This window comes from Dendrobates tinctorius, unplaced genomic scaffold (genome assembly GCF_039654945.1).
Source record: "Dendrobates tinctorius isolate UK_male_01 unplaced genomic scaffold, ASM3965494v1 ptg000007l, whole genome shotgun sequence".
NCBI classification, from domain to species: Eukaryota; Metazoa; Chordata; class Amphibia; order Anura; family Dendrobatidae; genus Dendrobates; species Dendrobates tinctorius.
In genome coordinates this window covers 20115112-20133003 of record NW_027361675.1, presented here as the reverse complement: position 1 = coordinate 20133003, position 17892 = coordinate 20115112, and the positions used below count along the sequence as shown (strand labels likewise).

General features: G+C 43.3%; 1 protein-coding gene across 3 annotated transcripts in view; it reads right to left on the bottom strand.

The window, feature by feature from the left end:
* Nucleotides 1–17892, bottom strand: part of RHCE (Rh blood group CcEe antigens) — a 153099-nt gene that overhangs the window by 103624 nt on the left and 31583 nt on the right. Inside the window, exon 1 of one of the 3 annotated variants that reach the window (XM_073572332.1) lies at nucleotides 4501–4736. The exons of the other annotated variants lie outside the window; for them this stretch is intronic. The gene's annotated coding sequence lies outside the window, so the exon portion shown is untranslated. Of the gene's footprint in view, nucleotides 1–4500; nucleotides 4737–17892 lie in introns of those variants that run through there. 3 annotated transcript variants of the gene reach the window in all.

Genomic DNA, 17892 nt, shown 5'->3' with positions numbered 1-17892 from the left:
CCCCATAGAATCATAGAATCATAGAACCATAAAATATAAAAAATATAATACAGCCCCCCGTAGAATATAATGTAACCCCCATATTATATAACACAGCCTCCCCCATAGAATATAATTTATAATGTACCCCCCATGGTATATAACACAGCCACATAGTATATAGCACAGCTGCGTAACATATAACACAGAACCACATGGTATATAGCACAACCCCACATGGTATATAGCACAGCCCACATGGTATATAGCACAGCCCCAAATGGTATACAGCACAGCCCACATGGTATATAGCACAGCCCACATGGTATATAGCACAACCCCACATGGTATACAGCACAGCCCCACATGGTATATAGCACAGCCCACATGGTATATAGCACAGCCCCAAATGGTATACAGCACAGCCCACATGGTATATATCACAGCACCATGGTATATAGCACAGCACCACATGGTATATAACACAGCACCATATGGTATACAGCACAGCCCACATGGTATATAGCACAGCCCACATGGTATATAGCACAGCCCCAAATGGTATACAGCACAGCCCCAAATGGTATATAGCACAGCCAACATGGTATATAGCACAACCCCACATGGTATACAGCACAGCCCCACATGGTATATAGCACAGCCCACATGGTATATAGCACAGCCCCAAATGGTATACAGCACACCCCACATGGTATATATCACAGCACCATGGTATATAGCACAGCACCACATGGTATATAACACAGCACCATATGGTATACAGCACAGCCCACATGGTATATATCACAGCACCATGGTATATAGCACAGCACCACATGGTATATAGCACTGCCCCACATGGTACACAGCACTGCCCCACATGGTACACAGCACAGCACCACATGGTATATAGCACTGCACCACATGGTATACAGCACAGCCCCACACAGTATATAGCACAGCACCATGGTATATAGCACAGCACCACATGGCATATAGCACAGCACCACATGGCATATAGCACAGCACCACATGGTATACAGCACAGCTTCACATGGTATACAGAACAGCCCCACAAGGTATATAGCACAGCACCACATGGTATATAGCACAGCCCCACATAGTATATAGCACAGCACCACAAGGTATACAGCACAGCCTCACATGGCATACAGGACAGCCCCACATGGTATATAGCACAGCACCACATGGTATATAGCACAGCACCATAGTATATAGCACAGCACCACAATGTATATAGCACAGTACAAGGCAATGAGAAAAAACTTTGTCCAGCTCCACGATGTAGTAAAAAATATTCTTTATTCACTCAATAGAAATGAGGTTTAAAAGCCAGCATGAGTTACAAGGCATGCGATCGATCTACGCGTTTCGAGTGGCTAAGCACTCTTAATCATGCCTTGTAACTCATGCTGGCTTTTAAACCTCATTTCTATTGAGTGAATAAAGAATATTTTTCACTACATCGTGGAGCTGGACAAATTTTTTCTCATTGCCTTGGATTGTGCGCTTTGACACAGCGGTCTCGTGCTCCGATGTTGGAATGCTATGTCTGGTGAGCTGGATTTGTATCCTGATATAGCACAGTACCATGGTATATACCACAGCACCACATGGTATATAGCACAGTACCATGGTATATAGCACAGCACCACATGGTATATAGCACAGCACCACATGGTATATAGCACAGCACCACATGGTATATAGCACAGCACCACATGGTATATAGCACAGCACCATGGTATATAGCACAGCATCACATGGTTTACAGCACAGCCCCACATGGTATATAGCACAGTCCCACATGGTATATAGCACAGCCCCATGGTATATAAGCACAGCACCACATGGTATACAGCACAGTCCCACATGGTATATAGCTCCCTCAAGAATGGCCCCATATTCCAGACAGTACTCACTGTTACATTTAAAAAAAAACCTCACTCCTCACCTCTCCTCGTGCCCATGCTGCTCCCGGCTCCTGTCACTGCCTGGTGCATAGTGAGTGCGCGATGACGTCATCGCCATCGCACACCCGCAGTGTCAGAGGCAGAGCGGGGAATGATGGGAGAGGGAACGTCAGCTGACGCTCTCTCCTCCATCATTGCTTTGAACTGTACCGGTGTCTATGATGCCGGTATAGTTCAATGCGGTGGCGGGGGTGGCAGGCGGACCCCCCTGCCTCACAGGGGTCCCATAGCAGCTGCATGATGTGCTGCTAGCTGGGGGCCCTGAATACTCTACATGTAATTGGAAAATATTTTTCAGGCACAATGTAAGCTCAGAAAGCAAGGAGCGCCAGATTTTACTGTTATGGCTTGCAGGTGCCATGACCCACTGGGAGAGCCGATGAGGTGCCAGAACAGCAGAACCCCCTCATAAATCACCCCATTTTACAAACTACACCTCTCAATGTATTCATATAAGGATGCAGTGATCATATTGACACCACAGGTGTGTCACAGAATTTTATACCATTTAATCGTGAAGAAAAAATAACTACATTTTTACCACCAAACTTTTTTTAGCCCGAGATTTTACATTTTCACACAAGAATTGGGTAAAAGAGGCACCATAATTTGTCCCACAATTTCTACTCAACGTGACAATATCCCATATGTAGCTGTACAGTACTAGTGACATGATTCAGATGAAACCCCCAAGTGATCCATTCACTATAATGAGGTTGCAGAGTTACGCTGGACTCTGTCTGGCCTCTGTTCAGCGGTGTCCTTCTTTTCAGGAGTGCACAAAACTGTGGCCGACAGCACTGTTTTGCAGTCCTAACGAGACGGACACCACCGGATCATAGGTCAGATGGTGTCCACAGTGTCTCCATCTGCCTCATTATGGGGAATCTCCCACCAGAGGTTCCATCTGAATCACGTATTTCAGAGATTTACACGGAAACCCCAGTGCAAGCCCTCAGCGCAGAGCACAGGATAAATGCGCGCCGGGCCTTACTGCGATCTTTGGGAGGCAGAGTGAAAAAATCAACAGCATGTGAAGAATTGATTTTATTTATTTTTATGCAGTTCCTCGTGCGGTATACGTGATTAGGCATCTTTATTCTTCAGGTCTGTGCGATTGCACTGATACCAGATTTATATTGGGTTTTTATGTTTGGCAGCTGTCACACACTAAGACACTTTTTATTGCAAAAAAATTGTTTTTGCATCACCATATTTTGAAAGCTATAATTTTTCCATATTTTGGCCCACAGAGTCATGTGAGGTCTTGTTTTTTGAGGGACGAGTTGATGTTTTTATTGCTACATTAGATTTTTTCATCGCTTTCTTTTCTGATTTTTGGGACCCAGAATGAACAAAAACAAGCAATTCAGGATTTTTTTGGGGGGGAGGTGGGGTTTATGCTGTTTCATGTGTGGCAAAATTGATAAAGGGGTTTTATTTTTTGGGTCAGTACAAATACAGCGATACCTCATTTATATATATTTTTTATGTTTTGGTGCTTTTACACAATAAAAATTATTTTATAGAAAAATAATTATTTTTCATCGCTTTATTCTGAGAGCTATAACTTTTTATTTTTCTGCTGATGGAGCTGTATGGCAGCTTGTTTTTTTGCGGGACAAGATGTCGTTTTCAGCGGTACCATGTTTATTTAAATCCATCTTTTTATCGCGCTTTATTCAACTTTTTGTTCGGCAGTATAATGATAAAGCATTGTTTTCTATTTATTTTCTTCTGTTGTTCACTAAAGGGGTTAACTAGTGGGACAGTTTTATAGGTCGAGCTGTTGCAGAAGCGGAGATACCAAATATGTGTACTTTTATTGTTTATATTTTTTTTCATAGAAATGTTTATTTATAGTGTAATTCAATTTAAAGAAAGCCCAGATGAACGGCACCAAGGCTCTAATCCACCAGCAACAAGTCGAGGATCAATCATAGGCACACAGTGTGTAAAACACTGCTGGGAGTAACGGTGCTCCGCATCAGAAAAAACATGCTAAATTTGTAAAAGAAGGAAAAAGATGCGGCACTCACCCCGCTTTTTTCCCCGCATGCCTCATGTTATCTGCCCGTCCTTTATTGTGTGACCTTTAATGGTGGAATAAAGAAACACTGCACTGCAAATCTGGGTGAGTGTCGCATCTTTTTCCTTATTTATAGTGTAAGGCAGCGGTAGCACCATATGCAGTGAAGCGGTAGTGACCCACAAAATTCAAACACAAAAGTCTCTTTAATGTGTTATCTTCACACATAAAAGTCCAATCCACACAAGCGCATATAACTTCAATGCATATAATTAGTATCTGTTACACCATTTGCAGAATATATATTATACAGCATCTTTCATTTTACAGACACTAAACATGTCAATCTTCCTCTGTCTAGTTCCCGTGGGTGTATATGCACGTATTCAAGACTCTATTCACACAGCATTACATGTTGCAGGCACTACACACACTAGTCCTCCTCTGACTTGTTCCCGTGGGTGTCTTGCACCGCTGCATCACAGTGTCTTTACTCACACAGATGTACACAGTCCAGGATATCCTCCGGATCGCAGCCAGGCACCATATCCACCTGTTTTGCAATCATTACACAAGCCAGTCTTCTTTCGGGCACAGGACATCCACCTCCAGTTCATCTCCGGGCACATGACTGTCCTCATCTGAGACCAGTCACCGTGGATGACTTGAATCTGTGTGTACGCGTTGAGTTGCAAGGCCTCTCTCTGGCCCTGACACACCTGAGACTCACTAAGCACTCAGACCTACTCAGATCTCTCTATCCCTTTCCTGCAGGGCTTTTATCACAGAAACCTGTGGCTTTCAGCCACATGGAAAACCTGGATCCGGAATGGAACAGACTGCAACACTATCACACTGCAATCTGTTTCAAACACAACATCCAGAGCAGGTTTTCCCTACCTCTGTCTTGGACTCTAACATGCCCAAGACTAACTTTATTTTTATTATCAGTCTGCATTCCAGTCACAGCTACTCCTGTGACTGCCATGCACATCTATGGCCTTCATACACCTCTGTGCATGTTCTGGGGAGACTACACAGCGACCCTTACCTGTGACATCGGCCACTGCTTCCTCATTGTAATCCCAGCTATGCCTGTGACCGCAATGCATCCTCATAGACTCAATACGCCTCCGTGCATATCCTGGAGAGAACATACAGTGCCCCCTAGCTGTAACCGGGGTCACTGCCTCACAATAGATACAATATCTTTTGATTTTTTTATTATTATTATTATTTTTAATAAAATATTTTTACAATTATTAAAAAAATTGTTTGCTTTTTTAAAAAAAAATGTTTTACTTTGTCCCACTATAGGACTATAATTTTTTGCAGGCTGATTGCTTCTACTACATGGGGATGCAGCAGCATCCCCATGCTGTACAAACTGTCAGCTCTGCACTGATAAAGTTGCTGATCATGCACTGCGCATGATCAGCAAGTTTCCCAGGTCTGGTGACCCAGATGTCGGCATGACGTCGTCGGGTCACCATGGCAACAATTGGAACAATGTGTCATGCCACGGAGTCTCCAATCCAAAGGCAGAGGGGTTGTCATCCCTCTGCCGAATCCCGGAATGATGCGATTGCATTTGATCGTAGCATTTAGAGGGGTTTAAGTGCCAGGAGCGGTGCAGGACTGTTCCTGACACTTGGTGCCGGGTGTCAGCTGTCAGAATCAGCTGACACTCGGCGGTGATCACCCGCACACAGCCCATGTGCGCGGGTGATCGCGATGACGTAATAATCTGTCCCTGGTCAAATAGGACCAGTGCAAAGGGATGGATTATTGCATCAGAAGTAAGAAAGGGGTTTAAGAAGTACTACCATTAAGTTTCTTTATTCTGTAAATGTGTGTATATATGCATGTAATGTATGGTGAAGGTATTAATATACTCACCTACTGCTACTCTCTCTGGTGTCCAGTGCTGTTCTTCTCTTCTTCTGAGTGATATTACTGCTCTGCAGACTGTCTGGATCATGCAGAGCACAGCGTCAGAAAAAGGCTCCACAGGTTCACATTGTAAAAGAGACTTCCAGCTCACACATAGAGTAAAGCCCCCGTCTCACATAGCAACACACACCTAGCCCTAGCCCTAACCCTAGCCCTAATGGGAATATGGAAATAAATACATTTTTTTTGATTTTATTATTTTTCCCTAACTATTGAGAAGCATAGAAGAACCACGATGGACCCGAGAGAGAGCATTGGTAGGTGAGTATGTTAATACATTAAAATTAAATACACTCATACTACATAGATATATACACTCACTGGCCAATTTATTAGGTACACCTGTCCAACTGTGTGTTAAGACTTAATTTCTAATCAGCCAATCACATGGCGGCAACTCAGTGCATTTAGGCATGTAGACATGGTCAAGACAATCTCCTGCAGTTCAAACCGAGCATCAGTATGGGGAAGAAAGGTGATTTGAGTGCCTTTGAACGTGGCATGATTGTTGGTGCCAGAAGGGCTGGTCTGAGAATTTCAGAAACTGCTGATCTACTGGGATTTTCACGCACAACCATCTCTAGGGTTTACAGAGAATGGTCCGAAAAAGAAAAAAAATCCAGTGAGCGGCAGTTCTGTGGCCGGAAATGCCATGTTGATGCCAGAGGTCAAAGGAGAATGGGCAGACTGGTTCGAGCTGATAGAAAGGCAACAGTGACTCAAATTGCCACCCGTTACAACCAAGGTAGGCAGAAGAGCATCTCTGAACGCACAGTGCGTCGAACTTTGAGGCAGATGGGCTACAGCAGCAGAAGACCACACTGGGTACCACTCCTCTCAGCTAAGAACAGGAAACTGAGGCTACAATTTGCACAAGCTCATCGAAATTGGACAGTAGAAGATTGGAAAAACGTTGCCTGGTCTGATGAGTCTCGTTTTCTGCTGCGACATTCGGATGGTAGGGTCAGAATTTGGCGTAAACAACATGAAAGCATGGATCCATCCTGCCTTGTATCAACGGTTCAGGCTGGTGGTGGTGGTGTCATGGTGTGGGGAATTTTTTCTGGGCACTCTTTGGGCCCCTTGGTACCAATTGAGCATCGTTGCAACGCCACAGCCTACCTGAGTATTGTTGCTGACCATGTCCATCCCTTTATGACCACAATGTACCCAACATCTGATGGCTACTTTCAGCAGGATAATGCGCCATGTCATAAAGCTCGAATCATCTCAGATTGGTTTCTTGAACATGACAATGAATTTACTGTACTCAAATGGCCTCCTCAGTCACCAGATCTCAATCCAATAGAGCATCTTTGGGATGTGGTGGAACGGGAGATTCGCATCAGGGATGTGCAGCCGACAAATCTGTGCCAACTGTGTGATGCCATCATGTCAATATGGTCCAAAATCTCTGAGGAATGCTTCCAGCACCTTGTTGAATCTCTGCCATGAAGAATTGAGGCAGTTCTGAAGGCAAAAGGGGGTCCAACCCCTTACTAGCATGGTGTACCTAATAAAGTGGCCAGTGAGTGTAAACATTTAATGAATAAAAAACTTAGTGGGCGTGCTTCTTTAAGGTTCTGGCTTTCAAACCCAAAGATAGTTGTTGTTTTTTAGGGGAATTGCCTCTTTGCGTTGTGATGCTTATAACTTTTAATTTTTTTAAATTTTTTTTTACATTGTTGACAAGGAAGGGACATCGGAGAGACCACGCAGAATCCCTCCACTGCTATCCTTGGAGGAAACAGCTTTCTCCTTCCCCCTATCATCAAGATAATTATGCGATTGATCTACGGCAGAGGCCGCAGGCTGTTTTCACTAATAGGATGGTTATCGAGCACCAACAGTGAGCGCATGGTATATATACCCTGATTTCATTGCATGGAACATATGTACTGTATATACCCCCGATGGGGTCACTGCTTACTCCATGACAACCCAAGTACTACTCACTGCCACCACCAGATAATTTTATACAGAACAGAACGAAGGGAACAGAACTATTAAATTTTATATTTAGCCCAAAATGATAGGCAATGTTTATAAATAATAAAAGATTTTACAAAGGCGAGACAAAACAATACAGTATATACAATTACAGAAAATAAAAGGGAATGACTAAAGACTTACTATGCCGATCAGAGAGATGATTCAGCTCAGTGGAAGGAAGCAATTTGATTGATTTGTTTGGTCAACGGAATCAAGCTTGCACTGGTATGTAGCTTCCTCAGCATCGAAGACAGATCATAATTTGTCTTGACTTGACCTTTTATCAGTACCTGAGTTACACCCACACATCCCTTCCGTGATGACCTCACGTGAACTGGGTTGTGGGATGTCCTCAGCCCTTCAGGATTTCATGAAATACTCAACTTAGGCAATCGCAGAAGTTTGAGATTGCCACCGTATTTTTTATCGGGATTTTACCTTTCCCCAGAGACCAAACATGACATGGAAGTTGTCAGCAGTCTGTCCACTATTGATTTGTGGCTTATATGCAGGGGTCACGGCTCTGAAAAAACATGCACCTTCTTGCCCAGTTCATCTAAAAAGCTGAAAATGTATGTCCCATCATTATCGGTGCTATATCTACTCCAATATTTCAAATGTTCTTTCGGAGACATACCTCTTGATCTACCTCTGCATTTGCCTTGCAGGAAACAGTAGTGTCACTTGATTTCAATATACATTTCCTGTAAACAAAGACCCTTCCATTTTGCCATCTATGTGTAAACACAAGTACATTTGTACCAACTCTCTGAAAAGACCTTTTCCTGTCTTAATTATTTTGTCCGATCTATAACTCTTTGTCCACGTACTATAGACATCCCCTTTGTCCTAAAAGGGACTGCCTGCATTTAATTAGGATGGTTCACTTCACAACTATATGAAAATTCCTACTTCCTCATGCCCATTATACTGTCTATTCCAAGAGGCTCAGACTGTCAGCTATTTGCTCTTCACTGCAAGTCTGTGTGAGATGGAACGAAGGAGGTGGGTGAAAGCCCCCCTCACTAGGGACTTCAGAGATTTTTATATTTTCTATAACAATTGTCATAAGGTTTTTTAATTACAGCTCAATGTTTTTAAAGGTTTACCTAGAAGTAGTGTTGAGCATTCTGAGTATTTGGGTATCGGCCGGTATTCGCTGTATCGGAGTTCCGATACCGAGTACAGATATTTTTACAATATCGAATACCGGAATCGGAAGTTCCCATAATGCAATGAGCCAGTTGTGTTAGCCATGTTAACTAATGGCATGGCTGTGATTGGCTGCTGAAATGATTTCATCATGATGCGCGGTCTGTGCGGGCCTGCCGGGGGTCTGTGCGGGCCTGTCGGGGGTCTGTATGGGCCTGTTGGGGGTCTGTACGGGCATGATGGGGTCTGTGCGTGCTGCCGCGGGTCTGTACGGGCCTGCCGGGGGTCTGTGCAGGCTACCGGGGGTCTGTGCGGGCCTGCCGGGGGTCTGTGCGGGCTGCCGGGGGTCTGTATGGGCCTGCCGGGGGTCTGTACGGGCCTGCCGGGGGTCTGTGCGGGCCTGCCGGGGGTTGTGTGTGTGTGCAGGCATCGTACGATGGGACTACAAGTCCCATTGGGCTATGCCTGCTACAATGACAGTGATTGACACATTAGCCCATGATGGGACAGTAGTAGTCCCATCATCCGGCTAATGTATTGAATGTAAAAAGAAGAAAAAAAAAACATACATACTACATACATACTACATATATACAACATTCATACAAAATACATACACACTACATACTACATACATACTTCATATATACTACATTCATACAACATACATACATACTACATACATACTACATTCATACATACATACATACATACTACATACATACTACATATATACTACATTCATACAACATATATACATACTACATAATACATACATACTACATATACAGTCATATGCAAACGTTTGGGCACCCCTATTAATGTTAACCTTTTTTCTTTATAACAATTTTGGTTTTTGCAACAGCTATTTCAGTTTCATATATCTAATAATTGATGGACTCAGTTATATTTCTGGATTCAAATGAGGTTTATTGTACTAACAGAAAATGTGCAATCTGCATTTAAACAAAATTTGACCGGTGCAAAAGTATGGGCACCCTTATCATTTTCTTGATTTGAACACTCCTAACTACTTTTTACTGACTTCCTGAAGCAGTAAATTGGTTTTGTAACCTCATTGAGCTTTGAACTTCATAGCCAGGTGTATCAAATCATGAGAAAAGATATTTAAGGTGGCCACTTGCAAGCAGTTCTCCTATTTGATTCTCCTATGAAGAGTGGCATCATGGGCTCCTCAAAACAACTCTCAAATGATCTGAAAACAAAGATTATTCAACATAGCTTTTCAGGGGAAGGATACAAAAAGTTGTCTCAGAGATTTAACCAGTCAGTTTCCACTGTGAGGAACATAGTAAGGAAATGGAAGAACACAGGTACAGTTCTTGTTAAGCCCAGAAGTGGCAGGCCAAGAAAAATATCAGAAAGGCAGAGAAGAAGAATGGTGAGAACAGTTAAGGACAATCCACAGACCACCTCCAAAGACCTGCAGCATCATCTTGCTGCAGATGGTGTCACTGTGCATCGGTCAACAATACAGCGCACTTTGCACAAGGAGACGCTGTATGGGAGAGTGATGCGAAAGAAGCCGTTTCTGCAAGCACGCCACAAACAGTCGCCTGAGGTATGCAAAAGCACATTTGGACAAGCCAGTTACATTTTGGAAGAAGGTCCTGTGAACTGATGAAACAAAGATTGAGTTGTTTGGTCATACAAAAAGGCGTTATGCATGCGCTGTATTGTTGACCGTTGCACAGTGACACCATCTGCAGCAAGATGATGCTGCAGGTCTTTGGAGGTAGTCTGTGGATTGTCCTTGACTGTTCTCACCATTCTTCTTCTCTGCCTTTCTGATATTTTTCTTGGCCTGCCACTTCTGGGCTTAACAAGAACTGTACCTGTGTTCTTCCATTTCCTTACTATGTTCCTCACAGTGGAAACTGACTGGTTAAATCTCTGAGACAACTTTTTGTATCCTTCCCCTGAAAAGCTATGTTGAATAATCTTTGTTTTCAGTTCATTTGAGAGTTGTTTTGAGGAGCCCATGATGCCACTCTTCATAGGAGAATCAAATAGGAGAACTGCTTGCAAGTGGCCACTTTAAATACCTTTTCTCATGATTTGATACACCTGGCTATGAAGTTCAAAGCTCAATGAGGTTACAAAACCAATTTACTGCTTCAGGAAGTCAGTAAAAAGTAGTTAGGAGTGTTCAAATCAAGAAAATGATAAGGGTGCCCATACTTTTGCACCGGTCAAATTTTGTTTAAATGCAGATTGCACATTTTCTGTTAGTACAATAAACCTCATTTGAATCCAGAAATATAACTGAGTCCATCAGTTATTAGATATATGAAACTGAAATACCTGTTGCAAAACCCAAAATTGTTATAAAGAAAAAAGGTTAACATTAATAGGGGTGCCCAAACTTTTACATATGACTGTATACTACATTCATACAACATAAATACTACATACTACATACATACTACATATATACTACATTCATACAACATACATACATACAGTTGTGGCCAAAAGTATTGACACCCCTGCAATTTTGACAATACTCAGTTTCTTCCTGAAAATGATTGCAAACACAAATTCTTTGGTATTATTATCTTCATTTAATTTGTCTTAAATGAAAAAACACAAAAAGAATTGTCCTAAAGCCAAATTGGATATAATTCCACACCAAACATAAAAAAGATGGTAGACAAAAGTATTGGCACTGTTTGAAAAATCATGTGATGCTTCTCTAATTTGTGTAATTAACAGCACCTGTAACTTACCTGTGGCACCTAACAGGTGTTGGCAATAACTAAATCACACTTGCAGCCAGTTGACATGGATTAAAGTTGACTCAACCTCCGTCCTGTGTCCTTGTGTGTACCACATTGAGCATGGAGAAAAGAAAGAAGACCAAAGAACTGTCTGAGGACTTGAGAAAACAAATTGTGAGGAAGCATGAGCAATCTCAAGGCTAAAAGTCCATCTCCAAAGACCTGAATGTTCCTGTGTCTACCGTGCGCAGTGTCATCAAGAAGTTTAAAGCCCATGGCACTGTGGCTAACCTCCCTAGATGTGGAAAAGAAAAATTGACAAGAGATTTCAACGCAAGATTGTGCGGATGTTGGATAAAGAACCTCGACTAACATCCAAGCAAGTTCAAGCTGCCCTGCAGTTCGAGGGTACAACAGTGTCAACCCGTACTATCCGTCGGCGTCTGAATGAAAAGGGACTGTATGGTAGGAGACCCAGGAAGACCCCACTTCTTACCCCGAGACATAAAAAAGTCAGGCCGGAGTTTGCCAAAACTTACCTGAAAAAGCCTAAAACGTTTTGGAAGAATGTTCTCTGGTCAGATGAGACAAAGGTAGAGCTTTTTGGGCAAAGGCATCAACATAGAGTTTACAGGAGAAAAAAGAGGCATTCAAAGAAAAAAACACGGTCCCTACAGTCAAACATGGCGGAGGTTCCCTGATGTTTTGGGGTTGCTTTGCTGCCTCTGGCACTGGACTGCTTGACCGTGTGCATGGCATGAAGTCTGAAGACTACCAACAAATTTTGCAGCATAATGTAGGGCCCAGTGTGAGAAAGCTGGGTCTCCCTCAGAGGTCATGGGTCTTCCAGCAGGACAATGACCCAAAACACACTTCAAAAAGCACGAGAAAATGGTTTGAGAGAAAGCACTGGAGACTTCTAAGGTGGCCAGCAATGAGTCCAGACCTGAATCCCATATAACACCTGTGGAGAGATCTAAAAATGGCAGTTTGGAGAAGGCACCCTTCTAATATCAGGGACCTGAAGCAGTTTGCCAAAGAAGAATGGTCTAAAATTCCAGCAGAGCATTGTAAGAAACTAATTGATGGTTACCGGAAGTGTTTGGTTGCTATTATTTTGGCTAAAGGTTGTGCAACCAAGTATTAGGCAGAGGGTGCCAATACTTTTGTCTGGCCCATTTTTGGAGTTTTCTGTGAAATTATCAATGTTTTGCTTTCTGCTTCATTCTCTTTTGTGTTTTTTCATTTAAGACAAATTAAATGAAGATAATAATACCAAAAATTTGTGCTTGCAATCATTTTCAGGAAGAAACTGAGTATTATCTGACAAAATTGCAGGGGTGTCAATACTTTTGGCCACAACTGTACTACATACTACATACATACTACATTCATACAACATACATACATACTACATATATACTACATTCATACAACATACATACATACTACATACTTACTACATACATACAACAGACATACAACATGCTACATACATACAGCATACATACTACATACATACTACATACAATACATTCTTACAATACATACATATAGACATACAGTACATATAACATAGAGTACATACTCACCATCACTTGTCACTTTGATCCCCGAAGCCAGTGTCATCTCACTGTAAAAAATATTAAAAAAACAAACAACCAATATACTCCCTGATCTGCAGAAATCCACGAGTGTCCCACGATGATCTCCTGCAGTGCATCACTGAGAGGTTACTATAGTTCACTGGTCTCACTTTATGGCAAAAGCTGCGTGGGAACTTTCTCACACAACAATGCCAAAAGTGAGACTAGGGACTATTTTTTAACAGTGGCGGAGGAATACAGTGCGGAAAGATACCTACCTCCCATCATTGCATTCCTGGTGCCCCTAGAGAGCGGTCGCATCAGGTGATGCTGCTGTTCTCCACGGGAGATCGTCGTGGGACACTCGTGGATTTCTGTGGATCAGGGAGTATATTAGTTGTTTGTTATTTTAATATTTTTTACAGATGACACTGGCTTCGGGGATCAAAGTGACAAGTGAGTATGTACTCTGTTATATGTACTTTATGTCTATATGCATGTATTGTATGAATGTATGAATGTATTGTATGTAGTATGTATGTAGTATGTATCTTGTATGTCTGTAGCATGTTTTATGTATGTTGTATGTCTGTAGATTGTATGTAGTATGTATGTAGTATGCATGTATGTATGTTGTATGAATGTAGTATATATGTAGTATGTATGTAGTATGTATGTTGTATGAATGTAGTATGTATGTATGTTGTATGAATGTAGTATATATGTAGAATGTATGTAGTATGTATGTATGTTGTATGAATGTATTATATATGTAGTATGTATGTATGTTGTATGAATTTAGTATATGTGAAGTATGTATGTAGTATGTATGTTGTATGAATGTAGTATATAAGTAGTATGTATGTATGTATGTTGTATGAATGTAGTATATATGCACTATGTATGTAGTATGTATGTATGTTGCATGAATTTAGTATATATGTAGTATATATGTAGTATGTATGTAGTATGTAGTATGTATGTTGTATGAATGTAGTATATATGTAGTATGTATGTACAGTATGTTGTATGAATGTAGTATATATGTTGTATGAATGTAGTATGTATGTAGTATGTATGAATGTTGTATGAATGTAGTATATACGTAGTATGTATGTAGTATGTATGTATGTATGTAGTATGTAGTATGTATGTATGTATGTTGTATGAACGTAGTATATATGTAGTATGTATGCAGTATGTATGGTTTTTTTGTTTGTTTGTTTTTACATTCAACACATTAGCCGGATGATGGGACTACCACTGTCCCATCATTGGCTAATGTGTCAATCACCGTCATGGTAGCAGGCATCGCCCACAGCCTGCACAGAGCCCCGGACAGTCGGCACAGACTACCGGCAGGCCGGTACAGACCCCAGCAGCCATGTCATTGTAGCAGGCATAGCCCGATGGGACTTGTAGTCCCATCGGACGATGCCTGCACACACACAAAACCCCCGGCAAGCCCGCACAGACCCCCGGCAGCCCGCACAGACCCCCGGCAGGCCCGCACAGACCCCCGAGAGGCCCGTACAGACCCCGCCCGCACACACAGACACGCACAGTGTCCGCCCACGCACCGCCCACACTCTTCCCCCCTCCCGAACTGGATGTGCAAGTAAAGAAAGGGTTTATTTTCATTCCGATATTTGTGCCCCATTGACTTGCATGGGTTTCCGGTATCGGAATCGGTCCAATCCGATATTTCCCGATATCGGAAGATATCGCTCAACACTACCTAGAAGCTTTTTAATATTATGCAAGAACACTTTCAAAAAGAATTATATAGTCATTCTGACATGGATATCTATATAAGTACACCAGTTTACGTCAAGAATTATTCAATACTTTATGCAATTTGTAATGTTAAATCTGCCCTTTAATAATTTATTATTACCTATATTTGGCATTAGCATCTGATCTTTAAATGAATGCATAGTTATATGCTGAGAAATCTGCTAGAGATATTTACAGTGTTGGACTAGCCTGGAAGAGGTTAGTCTGCCCTTGCTTCTGTGTGTTTGGGGCAGATTTCCTTTGGCTGAAGGCTGGAGCATCATTAAACTCCTTATGCCATAGCTCCCAACCATCACGGATCTGGCGGGAGAGTCCCATTTTTGACTGCCTGTCCCGCTGTCCTGGGTGGGAGCTTATTTTTCCCGCACTGCACTGATAAGCTGCCCCCCATGCACCGACCCCATCCTCGCCTTCCTAGAGTCCCACTGCAGCCCCTCACAGCCTGCGATGATGTCGCTACTTGCTAGGCTGTTCTCTTCTGTGCGCACAGGACCTGTGATGAGGTCACAGGAGGTGAGGAGTCAGGGGTCACATGATCAGAAGCCTTGGTGTATGCAGGATTCTGCTGTGTTGCTCGTCATGGTGCTGGATGGGAGAAGTTTATGTGTGGGGTCAGGAGGGGTTTACTTGGTGGATGTAGGAGAGCTGTGTGTGTACGAGGTGTTCGGAGCGGAGCTGCGTGTGTACGGGGTGTGCAGAGTGGAGCTGTGTGTGTACGTGGTGTACGGAGTGGAGCCGCGTGTGTATGAGCTGTATGGAGTGGAGCCGTGCTTGTCAAGGTGTACGGAGTGGAGCTGCATGTGTACAGGCTGTGCAAAGTGGAGCCGTGTGTGTGTGCGAGGTGTACGGAGCGGAGCCGCATGTGTATGAGGTGTACAGAGCGGAGCCACATGTGTATGAGGTGTTGAGGTGTGCGGGTCGGAGCCACGTGTGTACGACTTGAATGGAGTGGAGCCGCGTGTGTACGAGGTGTATGGAGCGGAGCCGCATGTGTATGAGGTGTGCGGGTCGGAGCTGCGTGTGTACAAGGTGTACGGAGCGGAGCCGCGTGTGTACGAAGTGTGCGGAGTGGAGCCATGTGTGTACGAGGTGTACGGAGCGGAACTGCGTGTGTACAAGGTGTACGGAGCAGAGCCGCATATGTACGAGGTGTACGGAGCAGAGCCAAATGTGTACGAGGTGTACGGAGCGGAGCCGTGTGTGTACGAGGTGTGCGGAGCGGAGCCGCGTGTGTATGAGGTGTACGGAGTGGAGCCGCGTGCGTACGATGTGTACGGAGCGGAGCCGCGTGTGTACAAGGTGTACGGAGCAGAGCCGCATATGTACGAGGTGTACGGAGCAGAGCCAAATGTGTACGAGGTGTACGGAGCAGAGCCGCATATGTACGAGGTGTACGGAGCAGAGCCATGTGTGTACGAGGTGTACAGAGCGGAGCCGCGTGTGTACGAGGTGTACGGAGCAGAGCCGTGTGTGTACAAAGTGTACGGAGCTGAGCCGTGAGTTTACGTAGCGGAGCAGAGCCGTGTGTATACAAGGTTTATGGAGCATGACCGCATGTGTGTGAGGTTTACGGAACAGAGCCGCGTGTGTGAGAGGTGTACGGAGCGGAGCCATGTGTGTACGAGGCATATAAAGTGGAACCATGTGTGTATGAGGTATGCGGAGCCATGCATGTACAAGGTGTTTGGTGGGGAGCATTCATACCACCCAAATGTTCCGGATCCAGCGGGACAGTCCCGATTTTGAGAGAGCGTCTTCCCCACTGCCCCGGCCGGGAGCTTATTTTTCCTGCGAACTCAGGAGTACATGGAGGAGCACTTTAAAATTTGCATGTGACGTTCCACCAGACATGACGTGCTAGAAGCTGACCGGAAATGAGGTAATTTCGGGAGGAGATTGTGACGGAACCATGGAGGCACTTCATGGAATGCTTCAGATCCATCACCGTGTCCTCCTCTGACAGCGCGGTCAGCGGGATCACCTTGGAATCGGGGATGCCGGCCATGTGAGCAGATCATGATATGTCCTGCGCCATGAGGCTCAGGTGGGCATTGCAATGAGAGCCGTGCTGCTATAGTATCTTTATAGAATCTTTCTTTCTTTCTTTGTTTCTTTCTCTCTCTCTGTTCTTTCTTTCTTTCTCTAATCTTTCTTTTTTTATTTGTCTCTCTCTCTGTTCTTTCTTTCCTCTTTCTTTTTCTCTCTTCTTTCTTTCTTTCTCTCTGTTCTTTCTTTCCCCTCTTCCTTTCTCTCTCTGTTCTTTCTTTCGCTCTGTTCTTTCTTTCTTTCCCCTCTTTCTTTCTCTCTCTAATCTTTCTTTCTTTATTTCTCTCTCTGGTCTTTATTTCTTTCCCCTCTTTCTTTCTCTCTCTCTCTCTGTTCTTTCTTTCCCCTCTTTCTTTTTTTCTCTCTCTGTTCTTTTTTTCTGTCCACTCTTTCTTTCTCTCTCTGTTCATTCTTTCTCTCTGTTCGTTCTATATTTCTTTCCCCTCTTTCTTTCTCTCTCACTCTCTGTTCTTTCTTTCCCCTCTTTCTTTTTTCTCTCTCTGTTCTTTTTTTCTGTCCTCTCTTTCTTTCTCTCTCTGTTCTTTTTCTTTCTCTTTCTGTTTCTTTCTTTCGTCTTTCTCTCTGTTGTTTCTTTCTTTCCCCTCTTTCTTTCTCTCCCTCTG